Here is a 9,466-nt window from a genome sequence, read left to right as displayed (position 1 = left end):
ATGCTCAAGTAGCCCCATGGAGATGCCCATGTGGTAAGGAACTGAGGCCTCCTGCCAAGAGCTGTGCAAGTGAACCATCTTGGAGGTGAATCCTTTGGCTACAGTCAAGCCTTCAGATGATAGCAACCCCAGCCAACATCCTACTGTAATTATCATGAGAGACCCTGAGCTAGCACCACCCAGGTAAATTGCTCCTGAATTCTTAACCCACAGAAACTGTGAGGTAATAAATGTTTGTTTTGTTTTAAGCCATTAAATTCTTTTTTTTTTTTTTTTTTTGAGACAGAGTCTCACTCTGTCGCCCAGGCTGGAGTGCAGTGGCGCGATCTCAGCTCACTGCAAGCTCAGCCTCCCAGTTCACGCCATTCTCCTGCCTCAGCCTCCCAAGTAGCTGGGACGGCAGGCACCTGCCAACACACCCGGCTAATTTTTTTCTGTATTTTTAGTAGAGACAGGGTTTCACCATGTTAGCCAGGATGGTATTGATCTCCTGACCTCATGATCCGCCTGCCTCGGCCTCCCGAAGTGCTGGGATTACAGGCGTGAGCCACCACGCCCGGCCTAGCCATTAAATTTTGATGTCATATGTCGTAGAGCAATAAACAAAAAGTGCAGTACAGTAACATTACAATCAGCTCTAAGGACAGAAACATTGCTGTTGACCCCTGGAAGGTGGGCATCCCCACATCCAATAGTGTATTCCAGACAGACGACAGAGCCAAACATTAGAAACCTCAAAAAGTACTAGAGAAAAATACAAAATAATTTTTTACACTATTGGGGAGAGAAAAGCCTTCCTAGGCAAGTCATGAACTCCAGAAGTCATGGAAAAGACTGACAGATTTAACTATATAAAAGCAAAATCTTAAGCTGGGTGTAGTGGCATGTGCCTGTAATCCCAGCTACTTGGGGAGGCTGAGGCAGGAGAATTGCTTGAGCCCAGGAGTTTGAGGCAAGCCTGAGCAACATAGCAAGACCTTGTCTCTTAAAAAAAAAAAAAAAAAAAGTAAAACTTTGTGTATGAAAAAGAAGCATAAACAATGTCTACAGTAAATGACAGACTGGAAGAAACTGCCTGGAGAAGACAAAGGTAAATGCCACCATGTACAAGGAACAGGTTTTATTGGGGAAGTTTTCAAGTAAACACTCAGTATGAAGCACAGTAATGAAGTATGAAGTAATGAAGTAATGAAGTAATGAAGTATGAAGTATGAAGTAATGAAGCAGTATGAAGCACAGCCCATTGTGATCCAGGGGAGCGGCCCACGCCTCCCCATCCTGGTTCACAATCTTTTAATTGTGTAAGCTTGGAGTGGCTTTGCATATAGGGAATAAACAGTCAGGACATGGGAGCAAACATGCTGGAAAAAGGAGAGCCCTCAGTCCAGAACAATTTGGGTTTGTCACAGCCACTCCAACTAGGGGGAAGGAGGGGCTCTCATCTCAAGCAGGCAACATGAGAAAGGTTCTGGAGTCATCACTGGACCATTCTGCTTGTCACTCTACAAAATGTTTGCAACATGCATCACAGACAAAATGTTACTATCACCAATAAGCTTAGAGTTTCTATAAATTAATTAGAAAAATAGTCTAATAAGAAATAAGCAAAATATAGGAACACAAATCACAGATGAAGAAGTATAAAAGACCCGTAAACATACAAAAAGATGCTTGATTTTGCCCAATGATAAGGAGAACACAAAATTAAAACCACAATGAAATACTATTTTTAACTTGTTTGATTGGCAGAAAAATGTAAACAATTTACAATAACCAGCATTGGTGGGAGAGTAAGTTGGTTCGGCATTTTTTAAAAAGCAAGCAATTTGACAGTATCTCTCACAATTATAAGTACATAAGTCCTTTGAGCACCATACTCCCTAGAGAAATCAATATTTCAGAAAAACACAGAAGCTCAGAGACATGAACCCATTCATTCCAAAAATATTTATTACATGCTATTCCAGGGGCTGGGGATGTAACAGTGAAAACAGTCCCTGCTGGCATCCTAGTTGGGTAGGCAGTTAAAAACCTATGGGCAAATGAGGTGCCATTACACTCACCAAGGATGCCACAAGTAAAAAGACTGATTATGTCAAGTGTTGATAAAAATATGGAGTAACTGGAACTCTCATACTTCACTTGTACGTAAAACAATTTGTCAGTTTCTTATGAAGTTAAATATACACTTATTACATAACCCAGTGATATGGTTAAGCTTTGTGTCCCCACCCAAATCTCATCATGAATTGTAATCCCCATTATCCCCATAATCCCCACATGTCAAGGGAGAGACCAGGCAGAGTAATTGAATCATGGGGGCAGTTTCCCCCATGCTATTCTGATGATAGTGAGTGAGTTCTCAAGAGATCTGATGGTTTTATAAGGGGATCTTCCCCCTTCAGTTGGCACTTCTCCTTCCTGTCACCTTGGGAAGAAGGTGCCTTGCTTCCCCTTCACCTTCTGCCATGATTATAAGTTTCCTGAGGCCTCCCCAGCCATGCTGAACTGTGAGTCAATTAAACCTCTTTACTTTATAAATTACCCAGTCTTGGGAAGTTCCTTACAGCAGTATGAAAATGTACTAATATACCCAGTAATAGCACTCTTAGATATTTACCCAAAAGAAATAAAAACGTATGTCCACAAAGTCTTGTACATAAATGTCCATAGCAGTTTTATTCATAGTAGCCCCAAACAATAAACAATCAAAATGTCCAGCAACAGGAGAATGAATAGACAAATTGTGACATATCATACAGTGGTATACAATTCGGTGAGAAAAAGAAATTAACTATAGACATACACAACAACATGGATGAACCTCAAAATATTATGCTAAATAGTGTGTAGTCACATAAAAGTCTATCCTCTATTATTCCATTCATATGAAATACCAGAAAAGACAAAAATTGATTGATAGTGGCAAAGCAAATCAGTGCTCGCCAGCGGCTGGGGTATTAGGAGGGAACTGGCTGCACAGGGGGCACATCTCTGGGGTGATTAAAATGTTCTATAGGTCGGGCACGGTGGCTCATGCCTGTAATCCAAGCACTTTGGGAGGCCAAGGAGGGGGGATCGCCTGAGGTCAGGAGTTCGAGACCAGCCTGGCAAACATAGTGAAACCCCCGTCTCTACTAAAAATACAAAAATTAGCTGGGTGTGGTGGCAGGCGTCTGTAATCCCAGCTACTCAGGAGGCTGAGGCAGGAGAATCGCTTGAACCTGGGAGGCGGAAGTTGCAGTGAGCCGGGATCACGTCATCGCACTCCAGCTTGGGCGACAAGAGTGAGACTTCGTCTCAAAAAAAAAAAAAAAGTTTCTATACTTTGATTATGGCGGTGGTTTCATGGGCTATGTTTGTCAAAGCTCATCAAACTGTATACTTAAAATAGGTACATATTATTGTATGTATGTAAATTATACATCCACAAAGGATGCCAGACATGGTGGCTCATGCTTGTAATCCAGGAACTTTGGAAGGCTGAGGCACTAGGATCGCTTGAGCCCAGGAGTTTGAGACCAGCCTCGGCAATACAGTGAGACCCTGTCTCCACAAAAAAAAAAAAAAAAAAAAAAAAAAAGTTTTAAATTAGCCAGGAGTGGTGGCGTGTGCCTGTGGTCCCAGCTACTCAGGTGGCTGAAGTGGGAGGATTGCTTAAGCCCAGGAGGTCAAGACTGCAGTGAGCCATGATCACTCCAGTACACTCCAGCCTGGGCAAGATAGTGAGACCTTGTCTCAAAAAATAAATAAATAAATTACATAAATAAAAAGTAATAAGAAAAATGTATATATGTAAATTATACATCCATAAAGGTGATTAAAAGAAAAGGTGTGGGTGGATTTTTGCCCCTATGTGGCACAGTCCAACCCATGAAACTCTCTAAAGACAACAGCATGGGTTCTTACCTCAGGACCTGCAAATATGGCACCAAGTATCATACTAGAATGTGTGAGAGACACTGAGCTCCAGTCACACAGATGGGGACACAAGGGGACGCCTGTCAGTAAATACACACACTTGCACTCTCTCTTTCTCTGGAAGTGCAAGATAGCGTTTTGATCAGAGGCAGCAGATGTGAACTGAAATAGTGCCTCTCTATGTTGGGGATGCATAGACCTAAAGCTGAATCCAAGTTTTTAAAAATATACCTAATTATGTGTCATCCCATGGCTCATGTGTCTAACCAAAGTTGCTGCTGTCTTGGTTACCTATTATTGCATGGTGCCCCAATCCTAGTGGCTTAGTACCACAACTTATTATTATCTCTCACAGTTCTATGAGTTGGCTGGGCTCAGCTAGGGGATTTTCATTCCTGGTTTCTCATGTGGTTGCAGTCAGGTGTCAGCTGGGGCTGGAGTCATCTGAAGGTTTAACCAAACTGGATGTCCAAGATGGCTCACTCACAAGACTGGTGGTTAAAGTTGGCTGCCAGCTGGGAACTTAACTGTGGCTGTTGACTACGATGCCTTATATGTGGTGTCTGCATGTAGACTGGGCTTCTTACAGCATAGTGGCTGGGTTCCAAGAGGGAGTATCCCAAGAGCAAGCATTCTTGACAGGTCAGGTGGAAGTTGCAAGGCTTTCTGTGACCTCGCCTATCAAATCACAAAATCTCTCTTCCACATCGTTCTATCAGTCAGAACAGTCACAGAACTCACTCAGATTCAAAGGAATGGAGAAATGGTCTCCTGTGCTCGATGGAGGAGTGGCAGATTACACAGCAGAAAAGTGTGTGGGATATTGTTGCAGCCACCTTTTGAAAATGCAATCAGTCCCAGCTCTATAATGAAACATCTTTTTCCCTTAGTCTTCAATGTAGAATTTTTAATTGCTCTCCAACAACTTTAGGAAAAAAGATTTGGGAAAGGCAGGATTACATTGGGGGTCAGTCAGCTATATCTGCATTGTTATATATACACTGGGCCTTGCTATATTTACACTACTGTTAGTATACAGTGGAGAAGTTGGTGTCCCCAAATAGCTGTTTACTTTTCCTCTGCAGCCCCTAAAGTGCTTAGTCATTTCTTTTATACTCTAGGACTTCCTCTGTTATTAGCCCTCACTATTTCCTTGGGATCTGCCTAATCCAAAATATATTTCTCTGGGCCATACCTGACTCTACCTTCTCAGCTCCCAGCATTTCAATCTCCACTCACCATTTTTTTTTTTTCACATCAGATGGATAATGTGCTGACATCATAACAAGGTTTGAGGGAAGTTCATCTCACACAATAGCATGAAAATGTAATCAATATGCTTATGAACCATAAAAGGGTCTACACCACTCGCTGTTACCCAGGCATTTACAATGTCTTGTAGAGCTGGGCTGCAATGGCTCATTTCACCAATAGGTGGTAATGTAAAATTTGACTTGGGCCTGTATATTAGGGAGAGTGGGGCGGGATGAGGTTGAGGAGAAAGGAGGGTGGCAGGAGAAGTATCTAACATACTCCTGTGTCTCAGCAGGACATTTTCAAGTTTGAAATTATAATTGTTCTAAAATATCCTTTTTGTTGGGTTTTAGAGTTTGGCAATACTGGCTTCCTTGCAAACAAAGGACGTCAATGATAGCTGTACTGAATGTACTAGAGAGAATCTTGATAATATAAGATTTCATCCAATATTTCAAATCGTTTTGGAGTCAGTCAACAAACCGTAAAGGATAACCTTGCCAAGGGCACTCTATGAGGCCCTCAAAATGGGTCATGATAAGGCATAAATGAAGTCCCTACTTTCAAGCTGCCAACATGGTAACTTTCAAGAACCTACAAGACTGATCATGTACAATCAACTTAAATATGGCAACTGCAGGGCTAAGGTGTGGGGCAGTTGATGACCATAATTGCCCTAGCAGTGGAGAGAAGGGGAGGGAATAATGAGGAAGGGGCAGAGTCAGAAAGCCAAAGGGAAACTGGTTGTTGATGCCTGTGAGATACAGTTGGGCAAAATGGCAGAGGAAAATGGTGGGGATGGGGTGGAGGGGGAAACAAAGAGTGCAAAGAGTGTTGTAGGAAAAGACAGGCTTGGCTTGAATGGAGAGTGCAGACCCTGATTTTGAATTATAAGATGTTAGTACCAACAGGAATCCCAGAGACCATCTAGCCCAAAACTAGGGCCACCGTCAGTGAGAGGTACACCCACAACAGAATGCACTGCCCTGACTTCCACATGAGGGTTCTCTCCAAGTGTTCAGCCAAGATGATGTAACACAGGCAAAGAAAACAGTTATTAGTCAAAATTTCCAAGAAGCGATAACCTCTTTTCTTTTTTCATCGAATCCAATTCAGTTTGTCAATTCCTGGAGTGACCTTGGGGAGGTTGCTCCTCCTCTCTGAGCCTCATTTCTTTATCTTATCAAGGGCTCATTGTATGCTTTGCACATTCTTGGTGCTTTACATGTGTTAACTCATTTAGTCCCCCACTAGAGTCCTATGATGCAATGACAATTATTGCCATCCCCACCTTACAGATGAGGAAACTGAGGCAGAGGTTAGTAACTTGTCCATCTCTTACTGCTAGTAAGCGATGGAGTCAGTTTCAAACTGGGACTATGTGGCTTCAAGTCTGTGCTCCCAACCACTAGGTAATCCTGCTTCTCAACTGGCAAGGTTGGACTAGATGCCCTCCAAGGTCCCTTCTGGCACAGAAGTGTTAAGGGTCTACCCATTTACTTCCCCTGGAATTAGTCAGGGAGAACCCAGAGTTAAATTCTCTTATGTAGGTACAACAAGAATGACAGGATGTACCCAGTGCCAAAGATACAGGCCAGCCACAGTCCTCTCATTTACTGAAATTTCGAGGTCAATTTCTTCAAGTCCCTAAGAAAATCCTCTCTGAATGGCAGTGTATCCTTCTGCTTTCTGGCACATTTTGCAACTCCAGACATCACGGAAGCAGCCAACAGGCACCATCAGAATCCTGAAAAGAGAGAAAAGTATGTGGGGGGACGGGGGGTGGCGATGATAGAACTTGCCGTTTTTAATCCATCCATCTCTGTTGCTGTTTCTCTCAGTGGCTGTTCTTTTGCATAAAGGGTCTACTTTTCCAAATGTGATTTTTAAACTGCAGCAGAGAGAAAACAAAATAAACACAGAATGGTCGGCTGAGGGCCCGCACTTTCTATTCCCTGGTTACAAAGTAAAATTAGCTAGCTGGTGGCCAGGGCCCGGAGATTTATTTTGGTCTGAAGTCAACCCACAGATTAACAATATTGGCAAGAACTACATAGGAGGGGAAAATATTTTGGACAAGGCTGCATATGTTTGCAGATACATCATCTCCCTCTGTGCAACAGCCAAGGTTACAGAGAATAAGAGTCAGGAGCAGGCTGCCTTGTCTCCCTCCTGTGAGCCATCATTCCCCTCTGCATGATGCCAGCTCATGCAGTTGCACCGTGCTCCGAAGGACCCAGGGAAGGTAGACAGGGAAGCACACACTCCAGATCTGGTAGAAGAGGGGTTTGTTCATCTTTTCTTTCCCCCTTTCTTTCAAGGCCCACATTCCATTCCAAGGGTAATTCTCAAGCAACAGCTATTTCCAGATTCTCAAGGACTAGCAGAGGGTAGTGTCAGAAAAAATTATCCCAAATTGGAAATAGGCAAAAGAGATTATTGGGTGTTCTTGCAGTGCAAAGCTGGGCTTGCACTCTTGATTGCCCCTGTAGGGACAGAGGTTAACTTTCACATTTTTGTCCGATACAAATGCAAATAATTTCCAATCCAGCCATCTCATCCTAACATTCTTCTATTAAATTGCCTATAAATACTAGTTCCTCCCATTCTCATGGGTATAAGTTTTAACATCTTACAGGTTTCTTCATTAATTAATGAGCTAAATCAAATCTTTGACATGTGGTCATTTTACATTTGCATGAGAGTCAAGGTTTTTAAACTTTTTGAAAATTCTATTTTAACAAAAGAATGTTTGTGTCTGTTGACAAGACATTTTCTCCTGCCTTCTTGTTATCCCAACTCAAGCCGATAGGCCAATATCCCAAACTACTCCTGGTGAACTCCAGATACAGACAGCCACAGGCATCCCTGACCCCTTCCTGGATATGTGACTGCAGATGAAACCCTAGTCTCTTTGCCCACTCATCTCTGCCTTTCACTGGAGTGCGCTGAGCCTTCAAGGAAGAACTATGGGTAGAGAGAAGTTTCCAGGACACACAGGAGTCACAAACCCTCTTCTCTCTTCTAGATGTTCATGGGATTGGGGAAAGAACGTCATCAATTCTTTGAGGAAATTTTTGCATCCTCAAATTGGGAGTAGTCATTTCCACATTGGATATCTCACAGGGGGGTTTCTAAAGTGCTTCTCAAAGTTTAATGTGTGTATGAGTCACTGAGGGATCTTCTTAAAATGCAGATTTGGATTCAGCAGGTCTAGAGTGGGCCTTTCTAACAGCCCCCTGGGTGATGGTGAAGCTGCTGCTGCTGATCTGCAGACCCTACTTTGAGTAGCAAGGCTCTGAGGCTGATGTGAGAGCCTGCCCTTCAAAACCACAGGGGACAGCATAAATATACTGAGACACCCTCGGGAATTATAATGTACACTTAGGACTCCACTCTCACAAGGCATGCGGCCCAAAAGTCTGAAGAAATACCAGGAACCACCATCTCCTAAGCCTATTGTGTGCCTGGCAGGGTGCCCTAAGCCCATTACATACATGCCTGATCTCACTTCATCTTCACCACCAGCCCATGAGGAAAGAAAAGATCGGAAGTATGATTTTACCAAAAAGGAAACTGAGGCCCAGAGAGGTGGAGTAAACAGCCCAGCACTAGTCACACAGCAACGCCGACTTTTGGAGCCAGTTCTAGCTGAACTCTAACCACATTACCACACAGTTTCCTCCCTCCACCACAACCTTGCAGGCCTAGGCTCCTTGGTCAAATCTGTAGGGGATTTTGAAAGGGAAAAGGGAGAACTTACCTCCTTTCCATGTGGTCTCCATTCTCCTCGTGATTCCCGGATAATTCCTTCGCTGTCTTTCACTGCAGCTGCCAGAGGGAGGGAGGGAGGAACTTTCTACCAATTTCAGAGTAGATAAATGCTCTTAGAGAATCTACCATTTGCCTAGCTTTGTTACAGGAAAGGGTTCTTGATCTAGACCCCAAGAGAGGGTTCTTGGATCTCGCTCAAGAAAGAATTCGAGGTGAGTCCATAGAGCTAAGTGAAAGCAAGTTTATTAAGAAAGTAGAAGAATAGGCCGGGCGCGGTGGCTCAAGCCTGTAATCACAGCACTTTGGGAGGCCAAGACGGGCGGATCACGAGGTCAGGAGATCGACACCATCCTGGCTAACACAGTGAAACCCCGTCTCTACTAAAAAATACAAAAAACTAGCCGGGCAAGATGGCGGGCGCCTGTAGTCCCAGCTACTCGGGAGGCTGAGGCAGGAGAATGGCGTAAACCCGGGAGGCGGAGCTTGCAGTGAGCTGAGATCTGGCAACTGCACTCCA

At 43.6% G+C, this 9,466-nt stretch overlaps 1 long non-coding RNA gene across 1 annotated transcript in view; it reads right to left on the bottom strand.

The window, feature by feature from the left end:
- Nucleotides 1-2,655: 2,655 nt before the first annotated feature.
- Nucleotides 2,656-9,466, bottom strand: part of LOC105539745 — a 25,249-nt gene continuing 18,438 nt past the window's right edge. Inside the window, exons 2-3 of the long non-coding RNA XR_001006097.1 lie at nucleotides 6,751-6,922; nucleotides 2,656-4,846 (exon numbers count right to left, since the gene is read on the bottom strand). This is a non-coding gene — a long non-coding RNA (uncharacterized LOC105539745). The remainder of the gene's footprint in view (nucleotides 4,847-6,750; nucleotides 6,923-9,466) is intronic.

The sequence above is a fragment of the Mandrillus leucophaeus genome, unplaced genomic scaffold (genome assembly GCF_000951045.1).
Source record: "Mandrillus leucophaeus isolate KB7577 unplaced genomic scaffold, Mleu.le_1.0 Scaffold209, whole genome shotgun sequence".
Classification (NCBI taxonomy): domain Eukaryota; kingdom Metazoa; phylum Chordata; class Mammalia; order Primates; family Cercopithecidae; genus Mandrillus; species Mandrillus leucophaeus.
The sequence above is the reverse complement of the archived record's forward strand: the minus strand, read 5'-3'. Positions and strand labels throughout refer to the sequence as shown.